This window comes from Lagenorhynchus albirostris, chromosome 16 (genome assembly GCF_949774975.1).
Source record: "Lagenorhynchus albirostris chromosome 16, mLagAlb1.1, whole genome shotgun sequence".
NCBI classification, from domain to species: Eukaryota; Metazoa; Chordata; class Mammalia; order Artiodactyla; family Delphinidae; genus Lagenorhynchus; species Lagenorhynchus albirostris.
Window position 1 is genome coordinate 46,244,758 of NC_083110.1, and position 26,835 is coordinate 46,271,592.

The 26,835-nt window shown below is 45.7% G+C and overlaps 1 protein-coding gene across 10 annotated transcripts in view; it reads right to left on the bottom strand.

Annotated features, from left to right (window-relative positions):
- Positions 1-21,523, bottom strand: part of SGMS1 (sphingomyelin synthase 1) — a 291,522-nt gene extending 269,999 nt beyond the window's left edge. For 5 of the 10 annotated variants that reach the window (XM_060125536.1, XM_060125537.1, XM_060125534.1 and 2 more), the window contains exon 1: positions 20,286-20,542. The gene's annotated coding sequence lies outside the window, so the exon portion shown is untranslated. Of the gene's footprint in view, positions 1-19,269; positions 19,377-19,524; positions 19,541-19,707; positions 19,893-20,210; positions 20,543-21,505 lie in introns of those variants that run through there. The other 5 variants (XM_060125542.1, XM_060125539.1, XM_060125540.1 and 2 more) reach the window with 5 other exon arrangements.
- Positions 21,524-26,835: the final 5,312 nt, after the last annotated feature.

Consider the following 26,835-nt stretch of genomic DNA (forward strand, 5'->3'; position numbering starts at 1 on the left):
TTTTAATGATACAAAAAGACCCCAATTATCTTTTTTCCAAGAGACACATCCCTAATTATATCTTGCATTCTGAATCAAACAGTTTATTCAGATAGTATCACAGATATTCTCTGAAGCAGAATATTTGACTGATGGCCAAAAGTGACTAACTAAATATATAAATTGTATGACTGAGGATCAAACATGTCTGTTATTTTGTTCCAGAGGACACCTATTTAAATCAAGGACTTTTTAAAATCTACTCCACAACTCTACAAATCTATATACATACATATCAGTAAAAAGACCCAGAGAGATGCCAAAACTTGATTAAACAAAGAGAAAGATCATACAGCAAGAAGACAGACCTTTAGTATAAAACTATAATCCATGATGCTGTCAGTAAACTCATGGACAGGCCTCCACTGCAGATATGTCAGGTGCCTTGAAAAAATGTGGGCAGCATAAGCAAACAGACTTGACTGGCCTTGTTTAAACCACGGTTAATCATATTCGATTCTTATCTAGTCTGTAGAGGAACAAAACATTTCACTTCTCTTACCACAGAAGAGAAAGCTAACCTCAGTTTCCCACATGTCCAGAAAAAAGTACCTCAGACGTCACTGCAGTATGACCATGCACCTCTAAGCCAAGGGACCACCGCACGGCGTCAGGGGAGAGTTTGCCGCTCTGTATTCTCCACCAGGCCTCCCCTGCCACACAGATTTGAAAAATATACAAGTTCAAATCAAGAGTGCTAGCTGGCTGCACACAGCTTGTAGCCCAGACCCTTAGCTCCCCTCCCAGACAGACAGGGAAACAGGCTCACAGAAGAGCAAACTGCTGAAGTAAATCATATCTGCATATCCAGAAAGGGCTCGGATGAGAATTTCACCAGCTAAGACTGAGCTGAGGGACCAAGGCTATTGCCATATTTTCCCTCTTGACGTACTGACAGGCAGAAGCTATCAGGGCAAAAGATATGAAAACACCAGGCTGTTTTCCAAGAACCCCGACAGGCCTCACTCGAGGTTGCTGCCAAGTTCGCTGCTGAGGCTGCACAGAAATATTATGAAACTGCTCTCTTGACCTCAGGCAAATACTAAAGCTTTCAGCTGAACACTGTTGAAAGTGCTTGGGTGTTTTTATGTCTGTGAGGTAGGCATTTCCTGGACCTAACTTGGACATGGCAGCCCTCTGATAAAACTGACCACAAGAAGGCATAGATTTTTCCTTATTAAAAAAAATCCTATTTAAAGATGTTTAACTCAAATAAATGCTGCATAGCAGCAGCATTATTCACAATAACTAAAAGGTAGAAGAAACCCCAGTGTCCACTAACAGATGAACGAATAAATAAAATGTGGTATATACATACAATGGAATATTGTTCAGCCTTAAGAAGAAAGGAAATTCTGATATAAGCTACAATATGGATGAACCCTGAAAACATTATGCTAAGTGAAATAAGCCACATACAAGGACAAATACTCTATGATTTCACTTAAATGAGGTCCCTAGAGGAGTCACATTCATAGACAAAGGAAGTAGAATGGTGTTGCCAGGGGCTGGAGTGGGGGGGGATGGGGAGCTATCATTTAATGGGCACAAAGTTTCAGCGTGGGATGATGAAAAACTTCCGGAGATGGATGGTGATCACGGTCACACATCAGTGTGAATGTACTTAATGTGACTGAACTGTATGCTCAAAAATGGTTAAAATGGTAAATTTTATGTTATGTATATTTTACTATAATTAACACAGAATAATAAATGAAAAATGTACTTTTTAAAAGCAAATTATAAATTTGGAACATTCTCAGTCACATCTTAGAAATATTATAATTTTAAACCTATAAAAATAAAATATATAGAGATTTCTATGTTTATTTAAGGATCCACTGAAACTGTCTCCAGTTTCCATACTTGGCCAAAATCCCACCTTTGGTTTCGACATGGAAGGCCAAAGAGCAGAATGCTTTCTTCAAATGTCATTTCTGGCATCCTCGGACTGACAATGTGATCAGTGATTGCATTACCACGTAGATTACACATCAGCATGGCGACATCAGTAATATGAACAAGGCACATCTTTCAAAGTCTCTGATAGTATCGAAAGATTCATTTCCAAATGTTGGTGAGCATTCCAGATGTAACTCAGAATAAAACTCTCCTCCACCCAAAGGCAAACTATGTGACACGCAAGGGATTTTGTCGTGTACTTACACAAGACGTTCAAAGACAGGGTGGATGGCTGGTTATTACATATTTGAAAAGGCTGCTTGAATAAAAGAAAATTCTAACACTGTACTTTGCAGATAACAGCATCGACATAGCGTGCTTACTAACAATATCAAAGGGCATGCTTACTGACAACCCAGGGTTGCTTGTAGCGAAAGTAGTCAATTGTTAGGAACTGAGGTGCCTTGAAGGAGCAAACATTTCTCACATATTACCTCTGTAAAGATTCTTTTGTCATTCTTCCCCAGGGGAGATGCTGAAATTGGTGTGCAGGCAGTGAAAGCTGAGATGAAGATGGAGATTTGGAAAACAGCTTTGTTATCTTAAAAGCCAATTACACTACTCCACTGCCACACTTCCAGAGCCCAGGCTTAAGGACGTGTTATTCTCTCAGCTGGTTATATGAAGCAGCAATCACAGGCCAAAATACCAGGGAAAAATTTGTATAAGGGCAACGATCTTATTTGTGCTTCTGATATTACCCAGACGTATTCTCCTTTGATCACCACACTAAGCTGGGGTGAGGGATAACTTCAAATGAAACTGCATCATCATCACCAAGGAAATCTTTAGGCCCAGGAGTTAAAGAGGAGAGAAGTCAGTTATTGGTCAAAAGTTTAGTAAGTTGGAGACGAACGACCACTTACAGTGTCTCATATTGAAAGCTAGCCAAAATAATAATAATAATTCAAAAACCAAAATAAATAAATAATAAAACAAATAAGGGCTTCCTTGGTGGTGCAGTGGTTGAGAATCTGCCTGCCAATGTAGGGGACACAGGTTCGAGTCCTGATCCGGGAAGATGCCACATGCCGCGGAGCAGCTAGGCCCGTGAGCCACAACTACTGAGCCTGCGTGTCTGGAGCCTGTGCTCCGCAACAGGAGAGGCCGCGATAGTGAGAGGCCTGCGCACTGCGATGAAGAGTGGCCCCCACTTGCCACAACTAGAGAAAGCCCTTGCACAGAAACGAAGACCCAACACAGCCCTAAATAAATAAATAAATAAACAAACAAATGAAAAAAATTTAAAAATAATAAAATACATGAATAAAAGCCTTGCTCCTCCCTCCTCCACCTCCTGAAAGTCCATATGTACCCAGTATCACAAATGTTCACTATACTGATCATACATGCTAAGAAATTAAGTTCTTATACCATAATGCCAAACTCTATTATGATTTTAATAATAGCATTACTAATAACTTTTATAAAATTTCAGATTTATACTTGTATCCTAGAAGTCAATTCTAGAACTGCTGAGATTTAGCTTTGGCAATACTATTCCTTTTAAGATTTGGTTAAAATAATACTATTTTACTATTTGGGTGCACATCTAGTATTTACAGAAAAAAAGATGGGAGGTATATACATCAAAACAATAGTGGTGGGGCTTCCCTGGTGGTGCAGTGGTTAAGAATCCGCCTGCCAATGCAGGGGACATGGGTCCAAGCCCTGGTCCAGGAAGATCCCACATGCCATGGAGCAACTAAGCCCATGCGTCATAACTACTGAGCCTGCACTCTACAGTCCACAAGCCACAACTACTGAGCCCACGAGCCACAACTACTGAGCCTGTATGCCACAACTACTGAAGCCCATGTGCCTAGAACCCGTGCTCTGCAACAAGAGAAGCCACTGCAATGAGAAGCCCATGCACCAAAATGAGGAGTAGCCCCCGCTTGCCGCAACTAGAGGAAGCCCACGCGTAGCAACGAAGACCCAAGACCCAACGCAGCAAAAAAAAAAAAGAAAAAAAAGAAAAAAAACAATAGTGGTTATCCCGCAAGCACGCAGCATAGCGATAGATAGATAGATAGATAAATAAATAAATAAATTTTTAAAAAGCCAAAATTTAGGTTAAAAGGCAAATAAACGCCGCGAGGTCTTGAACAGTCAGCCCAGGCCATGCACTGCCTGTCTACAGGAGGTGCCCTCACGTGGACTCTGACGTCAGCGGTGCCCCTGGCAATCCCACCCCTACTCAGGGTCCAGATCAAACCCGCCCTCCCCAGGGACTGCCTTCCTGAACATTGTAGCCAAAATTCTCGAGTCCCAGTCACTAGTACAGACAGCATGAGACCGCAGTGTATTGTCATGGGGCCCATCTCTCCACTGCTCTCTCTAGAGAGGGGCTCTAGAGAGCAGACCCCCACGTCGTCTTCCTGTGTGGCTCCCGGGAGCTAACATGGCTGGCACACGGTAGAAGATACCAAAGTTTGGCTAAGAACACAGCCCTTATACACGCTTGCCAAACTCTGCCAACACCAATTCAACTTGGTCTCCATACTGTGACAAGCAGCCATGCTAGCAGAGACGGTGGTTCATTTCTTCCTCAAGAAATCTGCTGCCCTTTTGCCTTTGAAGGAATTAAGCTTTCTTGCAGTTTTGTGGGGTCACCGATTTGAAATGCATGTGGTTTTTAACGCAGACTTGCTTGGAAGAGCCCTCGCTGTGGTGACCAGGAATGGCCATGCTCTTGCCTAGTGGAAAAGATGTCCATCGGGCAGGCAGGACACACAGATTCCAGTCCCGGCTTCGCCAGGCTCCAAAAAAGGATTTAAACTAGATGATTTCTAAGAATGAAGCACTACTCCACGTGGCTGCAAACACCACAGATGACAAGTCAGGGGTCCAAGTCAGAACAATGTGAGGCCCACGAGAGGCGACAGTGAACAAGAGGCAATTCCAGGTGAGCTGGTGACAAGGCTTGTGATGACTACAGCACTGAGGACAGAAGCCAGGAAGTAGGGCGGGAATATCCCCCACTCCCAAAATGACTGTGCTTCCACCACCCTTCCCCCCACAGAGCCTCGAACTGCAGGGGAGAAAGGAAGACAGACAGTAAGGCAGTGTCAGTAACACATCTCAGTGACTTACTTCAAGCTTTCTAAGAAATCAGTGATTTCAGGTCAGGGATGTAGCCAGTAACAAGTATACAAAGACATACCTGATTGGACTTCACAGGTGGTTGAACGTGCCTGTTAAGGAGTCACTGTTTTTGGAGTCCTCCTATGAGTATTTATAAAACTTTATGAGAAAGTCAATATGGCTTGACTATTTCCCTAGTAGACTGTACGCTAATTGAGGGCAGGAAACATAACTGCTTAGCTCATCACTCTGTCACCAGCGTCCAGCAGGGCTCCTGGCTCATAGTAGGCACCCAACTAGTATTTTCTGAATAATTTATTTTTCACAAAGGCAGTATGTAACTTTTTGTACATAACAATGTTTTTTGAACAACTTTCTACGAATATTCCTCTGGATATTATTTTTTAGGGTTGCCAAGTATTCCATTATTTGGATATATGTCATTTGTTTAACCAACCCCCAATTGTTGTATACTTAGGTTTTCAACTTTTCACTATGACAAACAGCTCTGGGATGAATAATGGTCTTAATTATTTCTTAAAATAAACCCCAAGAAGTAGAACTGCTGGATCAAATAGTAGGTATCAACGCCCTCCCTCTTAAAAGCTACCCTCCATACCCTCCTCATCTTGAAGGACAATTGTCATGAACTTTATTATTTACATAAACTATTATGGACTTCTCAAGCAGAGGAATATCCTAACACAGGTACCTTTGACATCAACAGCCAAAGTCCTAGACTGTCCTCTCCAGACCTATGGTCAGTGCCCATCAGACTCAGAAATCTGAGAAGCATCTTCTGCTCTCTTCCTGAGACCCAGCCTTCTCCTCCTGCTGAGTGGATGACAAAACCACATTGCGGCATCACATATACCTCCCGCGCTCTCTCACACTGAGTTGGCTGGTCTTCCATGATGCCAGCTTTATCATTTTGGTTCTCTTTTTTCTCAGAGGAATAACTGAACGTGTCCCACCATAAGACACAGAAATGGCAAGTCCCAGATAAGCGCACTGAGGCTCTCGGCCTGTGTCTGCCTCCTCACTTTAGGCAAATCACATCACGTTAGTTCCTCTACAAAGGGGACAGACAGCAATAAAGAGAAGCTCTCAATGGCCCAATTCTATCTTTTCATCCACTTTCATAAAAATAAACCTTTCAGGGACTTCCCTGGCGGTTCCACTGCAGGGGGCACAGGTTCCATCCCTGGTTAGGGAACCAAGATCCCGCGGGCCGTGCGGCCTAAATAAATAAATAAACATTTCAGAGCTCTTCCTGGTGGATTTAATGAAAGCTTTAGACACTCTCACCAGAAAAATGCACACACCCAGAATGATAAACTGGATTTCAATGGCTTCATGAAACCCATCCATGGACCCTAGTAAGAACCCCCTGGGCCACTCATCGGGTCTTCAAACAAACGGTCAAAAGGAGGCCTGAGATATTCCTGGGGGTGTTCACACCACCCTGTCTCTGTCTCTAAAATCAAAGAGAGGGGAAAGCCAGCCATGATCAGGGCCCCGATGGAAACCGGGAACTCAGCCCAGCACAACTGCTGCTAACTCTGCAGGGCCTTTCAAAGGAACTCAGGTGTCACTACACAAACAGCAGCAGTACTGCAAATGTCAAATGACCGACCGTGTGCGCGGGTGCAGAGCTGTTACAAGGCTCGCTGAGGGTCTGCCTCCTGACCCCCTGGCGGGCCTCACATTTGTTGACTTGATTGTCCTGTCTGCCCCATCACCAAGAAAACTCCATGCACATGGAGACTTTGCCTTGTCCACACTTGTATACTCAGCCTCATCCAAGTCAGAAATGCTGGTCCCAGTGAGTCTGAAGGCGCATGCTGGAGACTGAGGCCACCACGAAGACTTTCACAGAGAGCTATGACACACATGGGCCATTCTGTGCACTTGGGATCTTAGGGTGCAGAGACTGAACTCGCAGCCAGGAGAACAGGGACAGGCTCTGGGATAAGATCAGGAAGAAACGTAAGGGATCGGATGAGAGACCACGTGATAAAAATCTCAACAACACACGGCCACAAAGTTGGGGACAGATGGACAGTCCCAGGGCACCATCTCTTAAAGTCTCATTCACGGTCCACCTAGTCAAGTGAACGGCCAACACACTGGTCACGGAGCGGAAGGGAAACTGGAAACTATCCCCTCCCTCTCAGACTGCTGCCATCTCCGAAGGTCACCTCCGCAGGCACGTACCAAGGGCCTTCAGAAGGACAACACTGCGACGTAGTGATTATTCCCATTTCACACGAGAGAAAGCCAGTGGCCCAAAAGGACGGCCACACGTGTCCCCACTTGCTCTCTCGGTCTCACGTAACCAGAGCAGCCTGGCTCGGGCTGAAGGCCATGGATCGCCCCACGCAGATGTTTCTCTCACGACACCGTTTTGATCCCAGCAAGCTGCCCATCGGGCTGTCCTCTCCTCTTCCACCCACCCAGCCCGTCCCTCTCCCTCCTGATTTCCTTAGGAGCAATGAACTCCTCCCTTCTGGCCTCAGGCCGATGGGCACCCCATCCCCTTTTCAGACTTCAGCCCAAACCCTCAGCCTGTGTTTGCGGGAAGCGGCTCCCTTCCCCCCAGCTGCGCTTTCTCTCCCCTTGGTGATGTCCCCAGCCTCCACTCCTGCCCACACAGCTGGAGGGGGGAATCCCCTTCAGCCGCCCCTCCCCCGCTCCATCAGGGATGGTTTCTCGAGCTCTCTCTCCGCCTCTCTGCTCCCGGGACCTTTGCTCCCAGCCCTAACCTTCACCTGCCCTGTGACTCGGGAGCTCCGTCCGGATCCCGAGCATTACCCACCCCACCGCACAACCTCAGGCTGATCGCCCCTTACGGTCCGTCCTTCTGTCACCCGTCCTAACCTCCTTCCGGGATCCACACAGTACGCCTGCGACTAAAACACTGAACAGCCCACACCGTGCACCTGTAATAGAGGCAGCCTGCCAGGAGGGGCATCAATCACAGGCTGGGAAACACCACAGTGAAGAATCAACCGCTTGCTGCTGCTTCTAGAAAGTGGTTTGGACGTGCAACTAACAGGATTGGGGAAGGCGGTTCTGAAATAAGATTCTTTTTTATTAACAGGAGAATAAACGACTGATGAAATGGAGTTCGTGAGCCCCTCTTTACAGGTGTCCCCTAGTCACAGGACTCACAGATGTGGGGACCAGGTGATTATGCGCGTCAGCTAATCCAAACTCTCCACTTACAGATAAGGAAGCCGAGGCCCAAGTTTGCCAAGGTCACAGTGTTGGCACTATGCCTTAGCTCGCATGGTATTTGCAAGGGTATTAAGGAAAGGAGGGGGAAGAGGGAAGAAGGAAAGTGAGAAGTGGCAAACCACTGAAACAAAACTGAAAGTGGAATTTAGCACTTTGCCAAGACTTAAGGGCAAATAAAACCTTGCTTTTAATAAAGACTCTTTCTTTTAAAAGCTGATGTACCTTAAAGATAGAAAGGCATTAATCTTCTGCAGGTTTTACATACCTAGGAAATAGCGAAAAATTAGCCACAGTTGTCAAAGACAAAAAAAGTAAACTAGAATGTGCCCCTCTGACCTCCTAAGTGGTTTGGAAGGGCACTTCCAGCTCTGGATTCTTACAGTGCCCATGTGCCCAGACTCCTCTCTGCGGTCAGAATTCTCTCCCTCAAAATGGAAATCCCAAAACCAAAAGAAAGAAGGAAACAAAGCCGGAATACACGAGTTCCCGTTCCTCCTGTGCCAGCCTATGGTGTTAGTCACCTTGTCGTGTGCTGTCACACAGGCCACCTCCCCAGCCAGCGCTCCCGCCCCACCCCAGGGCGCTTGGTGTGCAGCTGCCATACTGCACCCACTACCTGGTCATGACATTTATCCGTGGACATGTCTGTCTCCCCCACTGACCCCTCAGGAACCCAGACCCCATCTCACTCGTCTCTATATCTCCAGGCCTAACAGGGGTCTGGCCCATAACAGACCCTCACCGTGTGTTCACTCCCCGCCGCTGTAAATCCCTGGCTGAGGAGGTCTGGCGTGTACGCTCAGGCCTGTCTGCCCTCCCCAGTCTTCCCTTGGCCCTCCCTCATTCTCTCTGCCCTGCCACGTCCCCTCACCAAGCACACGAGCTAATCCCGGCTACTGGGGTCACAGGAGAGCCGTGACAACTGGCACAGGGAAAATCTGGAACATTTCTTCCTAGATACAATTGACCTGTAATCCTAAGGTAATCAGAAGTCCCCATTTCCTACAAAACCTTTCAATTCTAAAAATTTCTAATTCCTCAGTTTTATGTGTAACATTCTTCAGATGGGGGAAGTGCAGTCTCAACTGCACAACAGAAAACTTTGGCTGGAGTAACAGTGGACCGCGCTTGGTGAGGGCTTCCTGTGTGTGAGGCTGTGTTATAATTGGACACACGGTAGCTATTTTACCTCACAACAGCTAGAGACAGGTACACAGCCCTTCTTTTTCTTTTCTTTTCTTTGTTTTTTTTAAGTGCCTTCCTACAAACAGTTTTCTACTACAATTAGCCCCGTCAAATAAGATTAGCTTCTGTCTCTCTACTGTCAGGCTTTGTATCTTCATACACTTTTAATTTCTCTGTGCCTAAATTTTCCCATGGGGTTAAACAGTGGACACAAAGCCTTTTTTGTGCCTATGGCAGGGAGTGGGGAAGGTGGAAAATAGCAAAATAAAAACAAATCAGGCGGGACTTCCCTGGTGACTCAGTGGTTAAGAATCCACCTGCCAATGCAGGGGACATGGGTTCGAGCCCTGGTCCGGGAAGATCCCACATGCCGCGGAGCAACTAAGCCCATGTGCCACAACTACTGAGCCCGAGCTCTAGAGCCTGCGAGCCACAACTACTGAAGCCCGCGTGCCTAGAGCTCATGCTCTGCAACGAGAAGCCACCGCAATGAGAAGCCCGTACACCACAACAAAGAGTAGCCCCCGCTCAACGCAATTAGAGAAAGCCTGCGCGCAGGAACAAAGACCCAATGCAGCCATAAATAAATAAATTTATAAACAAAAACAAACTCAGGTCATCTTCCTAAGGCGGGATGCATTTGACGGCAGTTCATGCTTCTAATAAATCTTGACTTGCATTTCCAAATTTTCTCTCCACCCCGGGTTATCACCCATCTAACCCATGGCACAAGCACTGGCAAGGATAGAAAGCAATTTCTGCGCTGCCCTGACTCAGACATCCCTCTGCTGGCGTACACAAACAGGACCATGTGAGTTCAGTTTTTATTTCATGAGGTGGACAGTATTTAAAATTTCTCAATCTGAAATCATCTCACCTGACTGTAACTAGAAGTAGGAGCCGCTGGCTCTTCAGTGACATGAGTACTGCTTATGGAAGTGGCTCTCAAAGAGAGGTCCTAGGCCAGGAGAATCAGCATCATCTTGTCCTGGGACATGTAAACTACTAGGTCCCACCCCAAGCTACTTGCCTCAAAAACTCTGGTGGGGATGGGCCCAGCACAGGGTGTTTTAACAAGACTCCAGGTGATTCTAATATCTGTTGAACTCTGAGAACCATCAAGGGAGGCTGAGAAACCTCCAAGGTCATGGGAATGCCCTGCTGGGCTAACGTGTGCTTCACAATCCTAGGTAACTACAATGGCGCCCCACCAACAGCACTTACTCTGGTAATTTTTGTCAACTGGCAAAGGCTCCAGACGCTAAACTCTTTCAGGGCCCTCCTACTTTGTTGGGCAAATTACTCGTGCCCCACTCTCCTCACCTCTAAAAAGGGATAATAATAACATGCCTCTTACAGGACTGTCCGAAAGGGAAAAGGCTTAGACAGTGTGGCATGTGGTTCATCCTCAACAAGTGTGAATCCCTATGATTACTACACCTTTGCCAAAAGGTCAAATCAGAACTAGGAATACAGCAAAATAAAACCTGCTTCCTGCATGCTGATGTGAAAATTAATAAAGGGAAACCTCACTAAAATGGAGTCAGAAGGCCTGAAGGGGGAGCACCCATGCAGTACCACTGGATATTAATTTCAGGAAGAATTGTCAATTACACACCCTAGCAGAAGAATCATCAATGGGAAAGAATCACCAATTACAGGCCCCAAGAGGAAAAGATGTACACTGCACCTCCCACAAGAAATCGACTACCCCAGCAATTTAGCCAAGGAGAAACCATCATCACCCTCAACCCTCACCTTTTTTCCAATGGACTTTCCTTCAAAACAACCCTTTCCAACTTCCTCCTTTTTCTCTATAAAATAACATTACTCTCCTTTGTTTGTTGGGCTTGCCTATCACTTTTGCCATGGCTTACTTGTCCTGAATTGCAATTCTCTGCTATTCCCAAATAAACCCACTTTGGCCAGTAAAATAACCGTAATTTTTAAGGTCAACACTAGCTACCTGACTGAGGACATTCAGGACCGAGAGACAGCACCTGGCTTCATTGTCTGTCAAGCATTTACTTGCTCAGTCTACAACTGAGCACCCACCACATGCCCGGCAACCTGCAGAAAAAGGATCCTCTCTCCAGTACTGTGCCTCTGACAGTCTTTCTGGACATCCAACAACTCCGGGGCATAAGGCCTCAAATACCTCATGGGAGATAACGGGAGGAATGCAATGAATGTTAACAAAAGTAGTCATAAGAACAGCTAACATTTATATTGTGATTACCTTGTGCCATGAACTAAGCACGTGACAAAGGTTAACTTACAGTCCTCAACCTCTGAGGTACCTGCTGTTATGAGACCCACCAATGAGGATTAGGGAAACTGAGGCACATAAGGTTTACATAACTTCTCTAAGGTCCTACAGCTCCTAAATGATAAGGCCAAGACCTGAACTCAGGAACAGTGCTCTTAACCTCTATATTATATGACAGAGAGCTATTAGTTACCTAGGTATCTACTAGCCACTTGTTGTCACTGTTTCCAAAGCAATGATTTTTAAGACACTTAAATTTAGGCACACAATCCACTGTCATGGAGTTCAATACTAGGCTCCCAAAGCCCTGGACAGAAATGCTAATGATACTTGGTTTCTCAGGCCCCTTCACTCCCCCCTAATCTAATTCTACTCAAGTCAAAGTCTCACAGACTGGACAGCTACATGTGACAGAACGAAATTAGAACATACTCTAACACCATATACAATAATAAACTCAAAATGGATTTAAGACCTAAATGTGAGACCAGAGACTATAAAACTCCTAGAGGAGAACATAGGCAAAACAGTCTTTGACATATATCGCAGCAATATATTTTTGGATCTGTCTCCTAGAATAATGGAAATAAAACAAAAATAAATAAATGGGGCCTAATTAAATTTAAAAGCTTTTGCACAGCAAAGGAAACCATAAACAAAATGAAAAGACCACCTATGGACTAGGAGAAAAATATTTGCAAAGGATGCTACCAACAAGGGATTAATTTCCAAAATATACAAACAGCTCATACAGCTTAATATCAAAAAACAAACAACCCTATCAAAAAATGGGCAGAAGACCTAAAGAGACATTTCTCCAAAGAAGACATACAGACATACAAGCACATGAAAAGATGCTCAATATCGCTAATTATTAGAGAAATGCAAATCAAAACTAGAATGAGGTATGACCTCATACCAGTCAGAACAGTCATCATTAAAAAGTCCACAAATAATAAATGCTGGAGAGGATGGGGAGAAAAGTGAACCCTCCTACACTGCTGGTGGGAATATAAATTGGTAGAGCCACTATGGAGAACAGTATGGAGGTTCCTTAAAAAACTAAATATAGGGCTTCCCTGGTGGCACAGTGGTTAAGAATCCGCCTGCCAATGCAGCGGACACGGGTTCAAGCCCTGGTCTGGGAAGATCCCACATGCCGCGGAGCAACTAAGCCTGTGTGCCACAACTACTGAGCCTGTGCTCTAGAGCCTATGAGCCACAACTACTGAGCCTGCGTGCTGCAACTACCAAAGCCCACGCGCCTAGAGCCCGTGCTCCGCAACAAGAGAAGCCACTGCGATGAGAAGCCCGTGCACTGCAACAAAGAGTAGCCCCCGCTCGCCGCAGCTAGGGAAAGCTGGCACGCAGCAACAAAGACCCAACACAGCCAAAAATAAATAAACTTATTAAAAAAAAAAAAAAAACTAAATATAGAGTTACCATATGGTCCAGCAACCCCACTCCTGGGCATATCCGGAGAAAACTCTAATTCAAAAAGATACATGTACCCCCATGTTCACTGCAGCACTATTCACAATAGCTAAGACATGGAAGCAGCCTAAATGTCCATTGACAGATGAATGGGTAAAGAAGATGTGATGTGTGTGTGTGTGTGTGTGTGTATATATATTCAGTGGAATATTAGCCATAAAAAAATGAAATGCCATTTGTAGCAACATGGATGCACCTAGAGATTATCATACTAAGTGAAGTAAGTCAAAGACAATTATCATATAACATCATTTATAAGTGGAATCTTAAAAAATGATACAAATGAACTTATTTACAAAACAGAAATAGACTCACAGACATAGAAAACAAACTTATGGTTACCAGAGGGGATAGCAGTGGGGGGCAGGAGAGGGGGAGATAAATTAGGAGTTTGGGATTAACATATAAACACTACTATCTATAAAGTAGGTAAACAACAAGGATCTTCTGTATAACACAGGGAGCTATATTCATTATATTGTAATAACATAATGGAAGACAATCTGAAAAAATATATATATACATATGTATGTATAACTGAATCACTGTGCTGTACACTTGAAACACAACATGATAGATTAACTATACTTCAATTAAAAGAAAAAAAAACTCTCACAGAACAGCATTTCTCCCTACTCATAACTCCCCTGGTACCACACCACTTAACCTTAATTATAAGCCATCCGTCACATAGAGTTCTCTGTTTCTTACACATTGGTCTTTTCTTCCCTACTGGACTGTAACATTCTTTGGAAGTATCCATACTTTCTGTGAAACCCCACAAAATTAGGGAGAAGCATGGACTTACATGTACAGAATTGGAGAGGGTTACACAGTTAATTGGTTGGCTTATTCACTTTGCTTTTCTGACACTTCTTTGTTTATCAATCTCTAAGAAGTAGCATAAAAGTATGAAGCTTTTGCTATTGAAAGCCAGCATTAGGGGAGGTGTTACACCAACATTTACTGAGCAGCAAATGTTTCAAGATTTGTACTCCCTGCCTCTCCTACATTATCTCATTTAAAGGCCTCAGCAGCTCAGCAGCCTTGTACAGGAGGCTGCTGGGATCTAGCTTGAGGAAGGAGGAACCTGGGGCCACCAAAGGTGAGAACTTGCCCAGTGTCACTCAAGGTCAGTGAATGGAGAACAGAAATTGAAACAACATCTGTCCCCCAAGCCCCTACACTCTGCCTTCCTCTAATGTTCAGACTAAAAAGCCCAAGCTCAAATTCTCCTCGAAACAACACATTACTTTTGTAAAAAATGTTGTGATAGAGAAAATTTTAAACTCTATTATATGTGATTTAAAAAAGATGGGGCAACCATGTTCATGGATAGAATTACAACATTAAGAAGGAAGAAATGTCAATTCTCCCCCATGTTAGACTATCCATTCAATGCAGTGCCAATCACATTTCCAAGACTTTGTTGAGAATTTGACAAGCATTCCAAAATGTATATGGAAGAAAAAGGATCCACAAATAACTAAGTTCTGAAAAAGAAGAGCATAGAAGGGGCTCACCCTGCCATATAAGACACACTGCAGAGCTATAATAATAAAAATAATTTGGCACAGAAATAGACAGATGACTGGGACAGACTAGAGAACTTAAACCCTGTGAGGAATCTCAAAATCTGAAAATGCAAACTAACCAATTTGTGGCAGAAAGCAGACCAGTGGTTGCCTGGGCCTGGGGACAAAGGGAGGGATGGAAGGCAAATGGGAAGTTTCAGGGTGAGGGAAATGCTCTGGATCTTGACTGTGTGGTTTCACAGGTATGCACATCTGTCAAAATTCATTAGATTGTACACTTTAAAGGTACAGGTGAAGTTTACCATACATAAATTATAACTCAATAAAGTAGAAAAAAACAGACTCATGTGCATGTGGGAACCTGATGTATGGTAGAGGTGGCTCCACATTCATCCCTAAAATACTAGAAAAAAAATACACTGGTTAATGATTTGGGGAAAATTGGCTCACAAAATGGAAAGGAAAAAATAACACCAGATTCTTTCCGTATACCGTATATTAAGACGAACCTCAAACAGATTACAGCCCTCACTGTGAAAGGTAAAAGCAGCAAGTTGGCAGAAGAAAATACAGAATATATTTGTAATCTTGGGGTAAGGAAGAACACCTTAAGATTCCTAATCTACAAAAAGCAAAAATTAATGGCATTGGGCTATATCAAAATTTAAAATTTCTGAAAGTTACCACTGATAAAGTTAATAGATAGCAGAATGAGATTAATATCTAGGATATTTAAGACATCTGCAAATCAATACATTAGAAAAGCAGACTAAAGCCAAAGAAATTGTAATAGCTAACAAATATATTAAAAGATGCTCAAATTCATTAAGAAATTACATAAGTTCACGTTAAAACAATAAGAAGCCATCAAATACTGGTAAAATCAGAGAGATGGTTAGTATCAACCACTAAGGAGGATGTGGTGATTTAGGAGCACTTGATGCACTGCTGTGAGAGTGTCAACCAGTCCAGCAACACTGGAGACTAATTTGGCAGTATTTAGTAAAAACAGGTGTGTTTGTTCTCTTTTACCCAGCCCTCCCACGCTTGGGTAGATACCCTTAGAGCAGTGTTCCTCAAACCTTCCTATGCACCAGAGTCTCCGGGCTGGATGTGCTAAAACACAAATTGATGGGGTCTGTCCCAGGGTTTCTGATTCAGGAGGTCTAGGTTAGGTCCCGAGCACCTACAAGTCTAACAGTTCCCAGGTGAGGCTGATGCTGCTCGGTATGGACCCCTGTAAGAACCACCACCCTAGAGATGTTCTCACAGGCATCGTTAAGAGATGCTGCAGGATATTCCTTCATCACAGCTTTGCTCATGGTAGCAGGAATGGAGGTGACCTAAGTGTGCATCATTAGAAAAATGGGTAAGTAAAACTAGTGGGTACATAGCAGGCCAGCCGTAAAAAGCAGCAGTCATAGCGATGCACTGGATAAACGTATACTAACATAGATCTCTCCAATAAAATGTTGAATTAAATTCTTTTGACTTTTATGAATGTCTGAAAATTTCCCTAACAAAAAGTTTTAATATTGAATGGAAAAGCAACCGAATAAAAACATAGCAGCACAGCACTACTTACCTGAACTGAAAACATGCACACAAGAACACAACATCTTTAACAAGGATAGAGACATACCCAAGAACATCCGACACAAGAGAGGAAGTTCCTCTGACGGAGAGGGGAATGAGAGTGGGAAAGAAGGAAAAAACAAAACAAGAAAGGGGCTTTGCACAGGGAGATCTTATGCCAAAAACTGAAGCATGTTAACTCAACCCTCAGCTCCAGGAAGTCTCAAAGGTGAAAACTACCTCACCTATATTTACACACAATGGTTGCTCCAGTGAAAGCCCTCAGAAGCTTTGCAGGCTAAGGGGGCAGATCACCTTGCCACGAGAGAGGGAAGGGGAATCTTCCTGAAATACAAGCTTGGGGTGATTTCAGGCCCCCAGAATTCAACCTGCTACTGAGCCCTGGACTTTCCCTGTGTGACATATTAGTATTTAAAAAGAAGCTGGGATGCTTAGCTTTTGGCAAAGGGTGTATGTGTCTACGTCTGTGTCTGTGTCTCTTGTCAGAGTGTGTGTGCACGTGTGGGTCTGTGGATTTGTGTGTGGCTGTGTGTGTGTGTGTGTGTGTGTGTGTGTGTGTGTGTGATGTGTGTATCTGTGGAGGGAAAGAGGACTAGGGAGGGGAGCAGAGCACTCCAGCACAGACCGAGCCACACCTGTTGATCAGCCATTTGATTCTGTTTTACTGAAACCAGAAGTCACAGTCACAAAACCAAGCCACCTTCTTGGCCCCACCCACCCTTCTCTTCCCTTTTCTTCACCCTCTCCTCCCCGACATCCAACGCTTTTTCCTAACTGCCACATCTAAATATGCTCCTCTGGTGACTGGGTAGCTAGCTTATTAAAGTGACACACTTTACAGCCAAAATTCTTGGGATGTGGTAGGAGACGATAAATGACTATTTATGTTCCTGACCAAGGGCCTTAACAGAAAAGTCCAAAATCTTTAAGACCAGGTATGCCTTACCAGTTCCTCCAGAAGAGACTGCTGAGGCTACAGCTACCATACAAAAAAGGCAAAGAGAGAGCCAACTACAATCTGTCATGCCCCCCACAAGGTCACGCTGGCCACAGCTTTTTAGGACCATCGAATAGTCTATCATATGAAGTGGTGGAAAAGTGTATGGGACGATGAAAAAAGAAAGGTCAGCACTAGTAGAATTTATGTGAGAAAATGCAGCAGCTTTAAGTAAATGAGCCCATGCCAGGAAAGTATGTCTTTAGGGGAAGAAGAAAGAGCTTAACAACTGGAGGAAGGCACAGAATAGCAAAGGTAAAATGCAGAATGAGCTGGACAAACACTCAGGCCTCCCTCAAAGACGGGCCAGGTTATCCCCCTGTGCAAACAAGCCAGAATTTTTATTCCCAAAACACTGTTTTGTCTCTTCTATGGCAGTACTTTTCATTGGATGATAAAGGCTTAGGAATTCTACAGTTTTCCTGAACTGTTTTGTATAAAATGAAGTTTTATAAAAAAAAGCATATTTGATATGCAGCCGGAGCACTTTTTAATTTAAAAAAATGTATAATGGTTATATGTAGGAGTCTTCTAGGTTTTCATGAGATATGTAAGCAAAACAAGCTTATGTTTTTTCCATTGACATGCAGGATCTGTCACAATTTTAAAATTAAGGGACTTAACCAGGAAAAAAGTAAAAGGGTTGAGGCTTCAAGCTAAGGTCAACATAGGCAATTTTGACGTATGAAAACATACAAAGTTCTTTAAACGTCAAAACTTACTGACAAGCTTCTAATACGAAAAATTCTTTAAATTTCAGTTGAATGAGTATCTACAAGTTAGGCACTGCTCAAGATGCTAGAGATCCTCCAATGAATAAGACATTTCTTTAATAACTGTGTCCCTTTAATGTCATTTATCCATCCCTTGAATTAATTTTTAATGCTTTCTGATGTTTGAAATAGCTCACTACCAGCAATGAAAAACTGCAGAAATACATCTTACTATTTTACTAAAAATGTAAATTTCTAATTTCTGAAGCAGAAACAGAAGGAAAAGACTTTCTCTGCTTTACATACTGCTATCATTTTCTGCACATTAATTAATTACTTAAACTGTGCATGGTGGCAGCTGCCACTTCCTGCTATCCAACGGGTCAGAGAACTGGAGAGATTCAAAAACATGCTAGATAGTTTAAGAGAGACAGGGAAGGAACCCAAAAAACCAGGGCCTCCTGCCATAAACAGAAAGCAAGATAAGGAAAGTGAGCTGCTCTAAGCAGAAGAGTCTCCTAGAGATTCCCCTGAAGCTGCTGCCGCTTGCTCGCTGGCTTGCTGGCTTGCTTGGCCAAGGTATGGCTTCAGGGCTGGAAGGCTGCCACCTGCTGAATCACCAAACATCTCTGGGCTTCCCTTGGAGCACTGACCAGACGGGGACCCATCCCCCGCCAGGCTTCTCCCGTGAACACCTTCCTCCCCGAACCAATGAAACGCCTAGCCCTCTCCCCTTCCGCCAAGCCAAAACAGCCAACCAACCTCGTTACGTCTGGGCAGCCCTAGGCAACTCCCATCGCGTCGCTACGTCACCAGTCCCACTCCTCTCTTTCTGTCCACTCTGTCCCCTCCGAATGTTCAAACCCCAGTGCCAAGAAGCGTGGGGAGTTCACAGCACACCATGACGGGCACTTGCCACTTCCACACCCAGGCAGCCAACCCCAAACACCCCCAAGTCCGCAAGCAAAATAACCTGCAAACAGCTCTAAAGGTCCAACAAGGTAAATGTCAAGGGAGCTAGAATAGTAAGCAGGCCCCATAACATAGAAAACAAACTTCCCTTTCAGAAAACAGCCTTCACTCTTGGTTTCGTAAGTGTGTACTGCTGAAGTCGGTACTATCTGAAGGTGAAAAGAAACATCTGAGAAGCACCTGCATGGGTTCTCTTCACTCCCTCCGGCCCTGGCAACCCTCATCCGGATTTTTACTTGACACTCCCACGACGGAAACAAGCTTTAACCAGAACGCGCCTGTGTGAATCCGTTAGCTGGACCAGGACACCCTACCCGGTCCACCAGAAGAAGCAGAAAGCCCGAGTCTGGGTTAAGAAGGTGGGAGAAACAGCCGCTGTTGTCGCTGCTCTGCCCTTGACACGTCGCCTTGGAACCGCGGAGACCCCTCACTCACGTGAAGGGCCGCGTCCTGGAGAGAATGTCCAGTTCCAGGCTGCGCTGATGGCTCCTCCAGGCCTTACCTGTAAACACGCTCACCCGTGGGGGCAGCCCCGCAGGGTGTCAGAGCCACCCCCAACCTGGAGGCTGTTAAATGGCCTACGGAGGGGGGCTCGCCCCGCAGGGAAAGGGTTCCCACCTGTTATGTTGTCCGGGGACATCGGGGCGGGGAGGGTACCCGAAACCCAGGGCGCCTGGCCGGCTGCGATCGGACCCAGAGGTACCAACTGTCACGCCGCCAGCCGGGCGGTGGGGGTAGGGCCGTGATTTGGGGTCGGACCCTGCGGGTCTCCGGACCCCCGCCGCGCCACTGCCCGAAGGCTCCTCGCCTCGCGGTTCTTCGGCCCCTCCACCGTCTGCTCGCCCCAAACCGACAGTAGGCAGCCTTCCAGCCCGCACGCAAGACCTCTGAAAAGGTGCCCACTGACGCCTCCGCCTTTCTCCCTGCCTCAACTTGGTCCGGGAGCCCACCGGGCTCCCCGCCCGCTCGGAGCCCCGAGCCCGGCCGCGGGACCGCCCCCCACCCCGCGCCCACTCCTCCCCCTGGCGCGGTGGCGGAGTGGGGGGGACTGCCCGCCAGGTACGCGCGAGGCAAGGCGCTGGCTGCGCTCACGCCCCCTCGCCCCGGGGCTGCCCGCACACCTTTCCCAGGCCCGGGAGCGGGGGTGTCCGATCGGCCCCCGGCGAGCGGCTCTCTCCCGCCGCCCCACGACTCACTTGCACCGGAGTCGCGGTAGCCGCCGGAATTCCGCTCGCCGAGCCCCCCGCTGCGGGATGAAATCCAGGGCAGGGCAGAGTTGGGGCTCCACACCCGGAACGCGCTGTCAGGCCGGCTCGTCGGTCGCAAGGGGAGAGCAGCCTTCCCTGGCCGGCCCTTCCCGCTCCCGTCCTGGCCCCCGCCGACGCCGACGCCGCCGCCGCTGCCCGGCCGCTGCCTAGCTGGTGCGAACGCTTCCGACTTGCCACAGCAAGCCTCCCGGGCTGCCGAGCATGCCCAGTCCGCTGCACGAGCCGGCCCAGCTACCCGCGCAACGCAAATCCGCTTCTCCGGGTGTTCGCTGCGGCCAGGAGGGCGGGGCGGGCGGGGCGGGCGGGGCGGGCGGGGTCTGCGGGGAGCTCATCCCAGGACCCAGGGGGGACCCGAGCCAGACTGCGCACCTAGGGGCTGGCGAGGCTTGGCGCCCTGTTATTTTACTTTCAAGTAATTGGAAGCTCGGGAGGCGGACGTGTTCCCCAACGACGAGAAAGGCCCAGCTTGCACATTTTTAGGGGGCCGTTTAGTCAGGCCGGACGGGAGCCGAATTTTACGGTCGGGGGTAGTATACCATTTGGGGCAGAGCCGGAGAGTTGAAGAGCTAGAGCTGGTCAGAACAGAGAACGCAAACTCGGCCTTCCGGAGACCCGGCTCGCGGGCACGAGTTTGCGAGCTACCCGAGTCTCTTCCCCACCGAGCCTAGGAGTGCAGCACTTGGAATTAACTCGAAATTGATCATATTTTTAAATTTAAAAAAAAATTTAATAAAAAATGTAGAAAGGGCGGACCGCAGACTCTACCTCCCATTTTCAAATCTCTATTCACAGATTCACTCCAAAAACAATGAATCAAGGCGAGTAAGGCCCGAATAGCTCCAGTCGTATAGGGAGAGGTTCAGGCCTCTACAGGGCCGCCCCACCCCGACCCTTCCCGGCTCCACCTCCTGCCAGCCCCACCTCCTGCCGACCCCACCTCCTGCCGGCCCCGCGGAGTTGCGGGAAAAACCTGGAGAGCTGGCGTGCCCGGGCCGGAGCACTGCGCATGCCCAGTGGCCCGACCTGGTGCAGGTCGCCCGAAGCAAGGTTTTTCTCGGCTCCCTAAGCGCGACCCCAGCGCCCGGGTTAGGGACGGACCGTGGGGAGAACTGGCTTTCCGCTTCGGGGCCCTCCCTTCGTGTCCGTACCGTTCTGTACCCCAGTGGCGGAGAGGCAACCCGGGGCTGCGCGTCCCGCTGGGTCCGGGACTCGGCGAGCGGGGGAGGGGGCGTGCAGCGGCATCGCCGCGGCACGTGACTGTCCGTGGCGCTCCGGGCAGCCATCTTCCGCTCGGCCATCGGTCCGTGGGCGATCGGAACGGACCGGAGAGCTGGCGGGATGGGGGCAGAGAGCTCTGCTCCCCGCCACGCCCACCCGCCGGACTCCATATGCTCCGCACCTGCCTCCGCCCCGCCCGGGAGAGCGGGAATCGCGGCACTGGCCCCAGGTTTCTGAGAGGACAGGCTCCCGCGCGGGCTAAAAACAGCGGCTGCGAAATCGGGAGGGCAGGACTCCGGGGGCGGATGGCCTCTATTTTACCCCAGAGGCGGAAGTTGGAGAAAGGGGTCCCCTTCCGTAAGGCAGTGACCGCTGCTCCAACTTCCTCCCTGTTCTAATCTATTCGGTGCAGAGACGTGGCGTGTTGGCAGGATCATCTGGACAGAGGCCGTCGCTCTTCCCTGAGATGTAATATCCCATGGCCCCTGCTGGTGGACAGCTTGGATGGTGATGTTAATAGCATTTATTGAGGTCCTGCCACGAACCACTTGGGGTCTCTGTGGCCTTAGGGCCAGATAGGTCACCATCACCCGAGAATTTGTTAGAAATGCAAAATGCCCTGCAGAATCGGAAACACTACTGGGGGCGAGGAGGGATCCTGCAACCTCAAACCCTCCACTGATTCTGATGACCATTTTACTTATTTCAACTAAGCCTTGGGGCGGCTCACTTTATAAACGAGGCATCGAAATTTTATCCCAAAGGAGAGTGAAGACAGTGGGCTCCAGTGCGGGCTTTTTATCGCACCCTCCACTTTGGCTTTTCTGGCTGCTTCACTCCTATGTCACTATACTGCTTTTCTCAGGGAGATTAAGAAAGTGCCGTTGTCACTTACGGCTTTAAAAATAACAACTGAAATTCAGTTCAACTACATATTTTGAGTGTACAGAGGGCAAAGCTCTTTGAGTCATTGTAGCTCTACTGAGAATTTTCGTCAGTTTACACCTAAGAAGTGCAAGAAAAGGCTTGCTTTCTCATGATGTAAAGTTTTTCAAACTAAGGCAGCGCCAGAAAACTGCTGACTGGTTTCTCTGAAGTGCTGTTTATGCAGAATGGCCAGACTTTGGACTTTCAGAAAATGAGGTTCAAGTAAGAAGCTGGGGTAGACTTGCGTCAAGGAGTCTGTACTTTAAAATGCCCCACACCCCAAATGTAAAGCTGAACTGAATTTTGTAAAATATTAGCGGTTTTTGATTGTAAGTGGTTTTCTAGGGTGATCGTTGTAATGTTTTTTTTTTCCTAATTCTGTGTATGTTTGAAATGTTTCATAATAAAAGGCTTCCTAAATTGCTTTCCATGAGTAATTTTACGACTGTATATAATATGACACATGGAAAAAAGCGAAATATAAAACTCCAATTTCTTCCAATTTCATAAAATAATTCAGAGAGAAAGAGCTATAATAAACTCAGTAAAATATCTAAAATGATATTGAAAGAAAGACAGTAAAAATAAATTCTGGGTGAAGTGATTTTAAGAAACACTATAGTTGACTCTCCTTGATATTCAATTTAGTCATGGTCCTTAAGTCACTACTGTTTGTAACCAAAAAAAAAATTTTTTTAAGAAAAATAAGTAATTGTCCTCCATCCACCCAACTCTAAAGAATTTTACCAGTGTATTTTTCTGATCAAAATTTTAATAAGCATCATACTGCTTGGTTGTAAAATTTTAGGATTCTCAAGTACACAGAATATCATAAGTTACATTGTTGTCAAGACAACTATGAAATAAAAATGAATCACCTCCAAGTCACAATCTGTCACTAAAATATGTTAAAAATAATATTAAGAGCAAATACAAGGGCAAGCAGTTCACTTGCCAGAACAGCTATTCCTTCTACCATTAGAAGCTAACCTACCTGATCAAAAATGTAGTGGTTTTATCCAGTTGATAGTTGACCTGTAAGCAGCATCCATCACTCACCAAACAATAGTCAAATAGTATTCAAGAAGCAAGGAGGCTTCTGCGTGTCCATGGCAATTTGTCTCAGTGGAAGAATCTAGAACCACAAAACCTGAGTAGCAGGAACAAGACGTTATGAGCCCTCTTAGCCCTTTAAACTCATCTGGCCAATCCACAATCCAGTCTCCAAACAAAGGTTGATCAGAAGCGCCAGCTTGCAGACAATGGCTGATTCCAAGTATTTGCCCTGGGGCTTAGATCTGGTAACACTCAACCCTCTGTGCCTGTTCCTAGGGCCATGGTGAGGTTTCCTGGCTTCAGTAACTGCCTAGGTTCTCCCCCTGGTCAACAAAAAACTGGAATTTATTTGAAGACACTGGGGTAAATCAGGGATGCCGCTGAGGCTAAGGCAGAGATCAGAACAAGGAACTGGAGTATTGGCAGGAACCCAGGAGGTCTCCCTCTGTTTCCTCTGCACTGCTGTTTACTCTCTCCCTCACGCTATGGCTTTTTCCACCTTTTTAAGCAGATAAGGTAGGGATTCCCCGGAGAAGGAAAACCAGGCATGGCTTTCTTGACATAAGAGAAGCCATTTTTGGCCTAAGCCATTTTGTGATCTAAGCCTGGCCACAATGCTCACCCTTGAACAGGTATCAGTAATTAATTGTCTTAAGGTAACAAAAGAATGCAGAAACAAACCAGTGTCATCAGGCAAGAGAAGTAACAAGAGCAAAGATAATATATCACTTGTAAAGACTCCCAGTTCTCTTTCAATGGTAAAAATTAGCCTGAAGCGCTCAACCACCAGATCAACTGGCACCTTAAGGGATGATGATGTTGACTTTTTCTGACCTTCATGACGTCAATCAGCTAAAGCTTGGATTCTGTGGACCACCCAAGACCCTTCATGAATATGCATGTACCCTTAGCTTAAAAATTCCCCAATTTGCTGTCATGGTGACACTGCTTTGGGAAAGATCCTTGGTGTTCTCCGTACTTGCTGCAAGTAATAAATCCCTCCTCACGCTCTTTGGCTTGGTTGTGTCTTTTGGCTCAATGCCCACCAAGAGGCAAACCCAGTTTCAGGGTAACACCTTCCGTTCACAAAGCAGGAAATGACTACTTGAGAGTTCCCAAGTTTATTTCTCTTCCAGGGAGTAGCAAGACTGACCCTACCCATGTTCATTATCCCCATTGTCTAGTTGAAGCCTATTTCCCCAGATTCCTACTGTCCACTAGAACCAATCCTATTAATATTTCAACACCCCAAGTCCACCTGTTTTCATAAAAGCTTCTCTGCCTTCCAGGACACAGAAACTTCCTAGACACACATTTTGGCACTTATTTATGTTACATTATGTCTTTTTGACAGTTCTCTGTGTGTTTCCTGCAAGTAAGTCTTACTTACTTACTTACTTACAAGTAAGTTCCAACTTACGTATTAAATGACATTGACAATATATCTATTTATTTTTCATCTTCCATAGCACCTAGCACAGACTTAGCATCAAGTAGCCCATAGTAAATATTTCTTGAACTGTATAGTCTTCTTTTTACTTTTCTGTTGCGCCATTTTTGTTTAAAAAGGGTAAACCACTAGGAATGGAAATGTCCTTGCTATGTTGTCCTTCTCTAATTAGTAACCACCCTTCACAATCTGCTGTGTACATCTAAAGAGGAGTTTGAAATTAGACATTTATGACTGGGCGCTAACCAGGGTGTGATGAATCAATACCATCAGCAGAATGCTGCACTATCTGACAGACACAGCACCCTTGTCAAGAGTTGTAATTTACTCCTAACTTTTTAAATATTGTGTAACTCCAAGCAAGGCTTCATTATCACCTCTTAAAATGAGACTAATATAACCCACCCCCTCTTTGCTTTCCATGGGCTTCATGGAAATTATTTAGGTCTTTAATCAGAATGTATGTCTATTAAGTGTCTTATAATTAATTAGAGGTAAACAGAATGAAAACATTAGGTATCGGGCTTCCCTGGTGGTACAGTGGTTAAGAATCTGCCTGCCAGTACAGGGGACAAGGGTTCAAGCCCTGGTCTGGGAAGATCCCACAGGCGGCAGAGCAACTAAGCCTGTGCGCCACAACTACTGAGCCTGCGCTCTAGAGCCCGTGAGCCACAATTACTGAGCCCATGCACCTAGAGCCCGTGCTCCGAAACAAAGAGAAGCCACCACAATGAGAAGCCCGCGCACCGCAACAAAGAGTAGCCCCACTCACCACAACTGGAGAAAGCCCGCGCACAGCAGCAAAGACCCAAGGCAGCCAAAAAAAAAATTTTGTTAAATTAAATCTTAAAAAAAAAAAAAGTGGGGTAACAGAATCCAAAAAACCTGAGATCTTGAGTTATCAAATATCCTTGTTTGAAGTCACTCAGCAATTTTATATATTATACTTATAACTTAAGTATCCATATTGCATTAATTTAGCCAACGATTGTTCAGCTCTCGATGGACAAGGCTCAAGATCAAGTATTTCTGTGTATCCATAAACAGAAATGGATGGAGTATGTTCCTTTTCTCCACAGCAGGCACATATGTCATTCTCATCCTAATATTTGCCCCATCATCAGGATTGTCAAAAATTGCATGAAACATACTTATATTTTAAAATTAGTCATCATTTATCTGAAATTCAAATTTAACAGGATGTCCTATGTATTTTTTGGTTTTGGTTTTTGTTATTTTGCTAAATCTGGCAACCCTACCCTGATAGACCTGAAAATTTATACCTGTTCCTTGACTTCTGGCTCCATAAAATTTGTAACTTGACTTCATGAAAAATAATAAAGAGGAGTTATTGCAAGGACTTTTTAAAAAGAAGAAGAAGAAGAAATGCTGGTAGAAGGAGGGACATAACTAAATTTGAGTATGGTAAATTTCCTTTGAAAAATATTCTCCTCCTGAAAACTGTAACTCCTTAGAATCCACTCAAAGCCTAGTGGGATTCATTGTGTGATTTATTTCAAAATACTTCTGATGCTGACAGGCCACTTAGCGTTTACCCAGCAAATGATGATGTTCTAGTGTTCTTGTCTGGTGAGTCAGCGTGTGGGAAGTCATGGAGTAGACTGAGACACAAACCCTTTGTAACCTCACAGGCAGGCAGAAGAGGAGCTGAAGTGCAGAGCACATCTTCCTAATCACCTGGGAACTTACTAGAAATGCACAACCTTGGACCCTACCCGGACCTCCTGACAGAAGTTCTAGGGGTGGGTCCCAGCCATCAGCTGTTTAACAAGCCTTCCAGGTGATTCTGATGCACATTCAAATTTG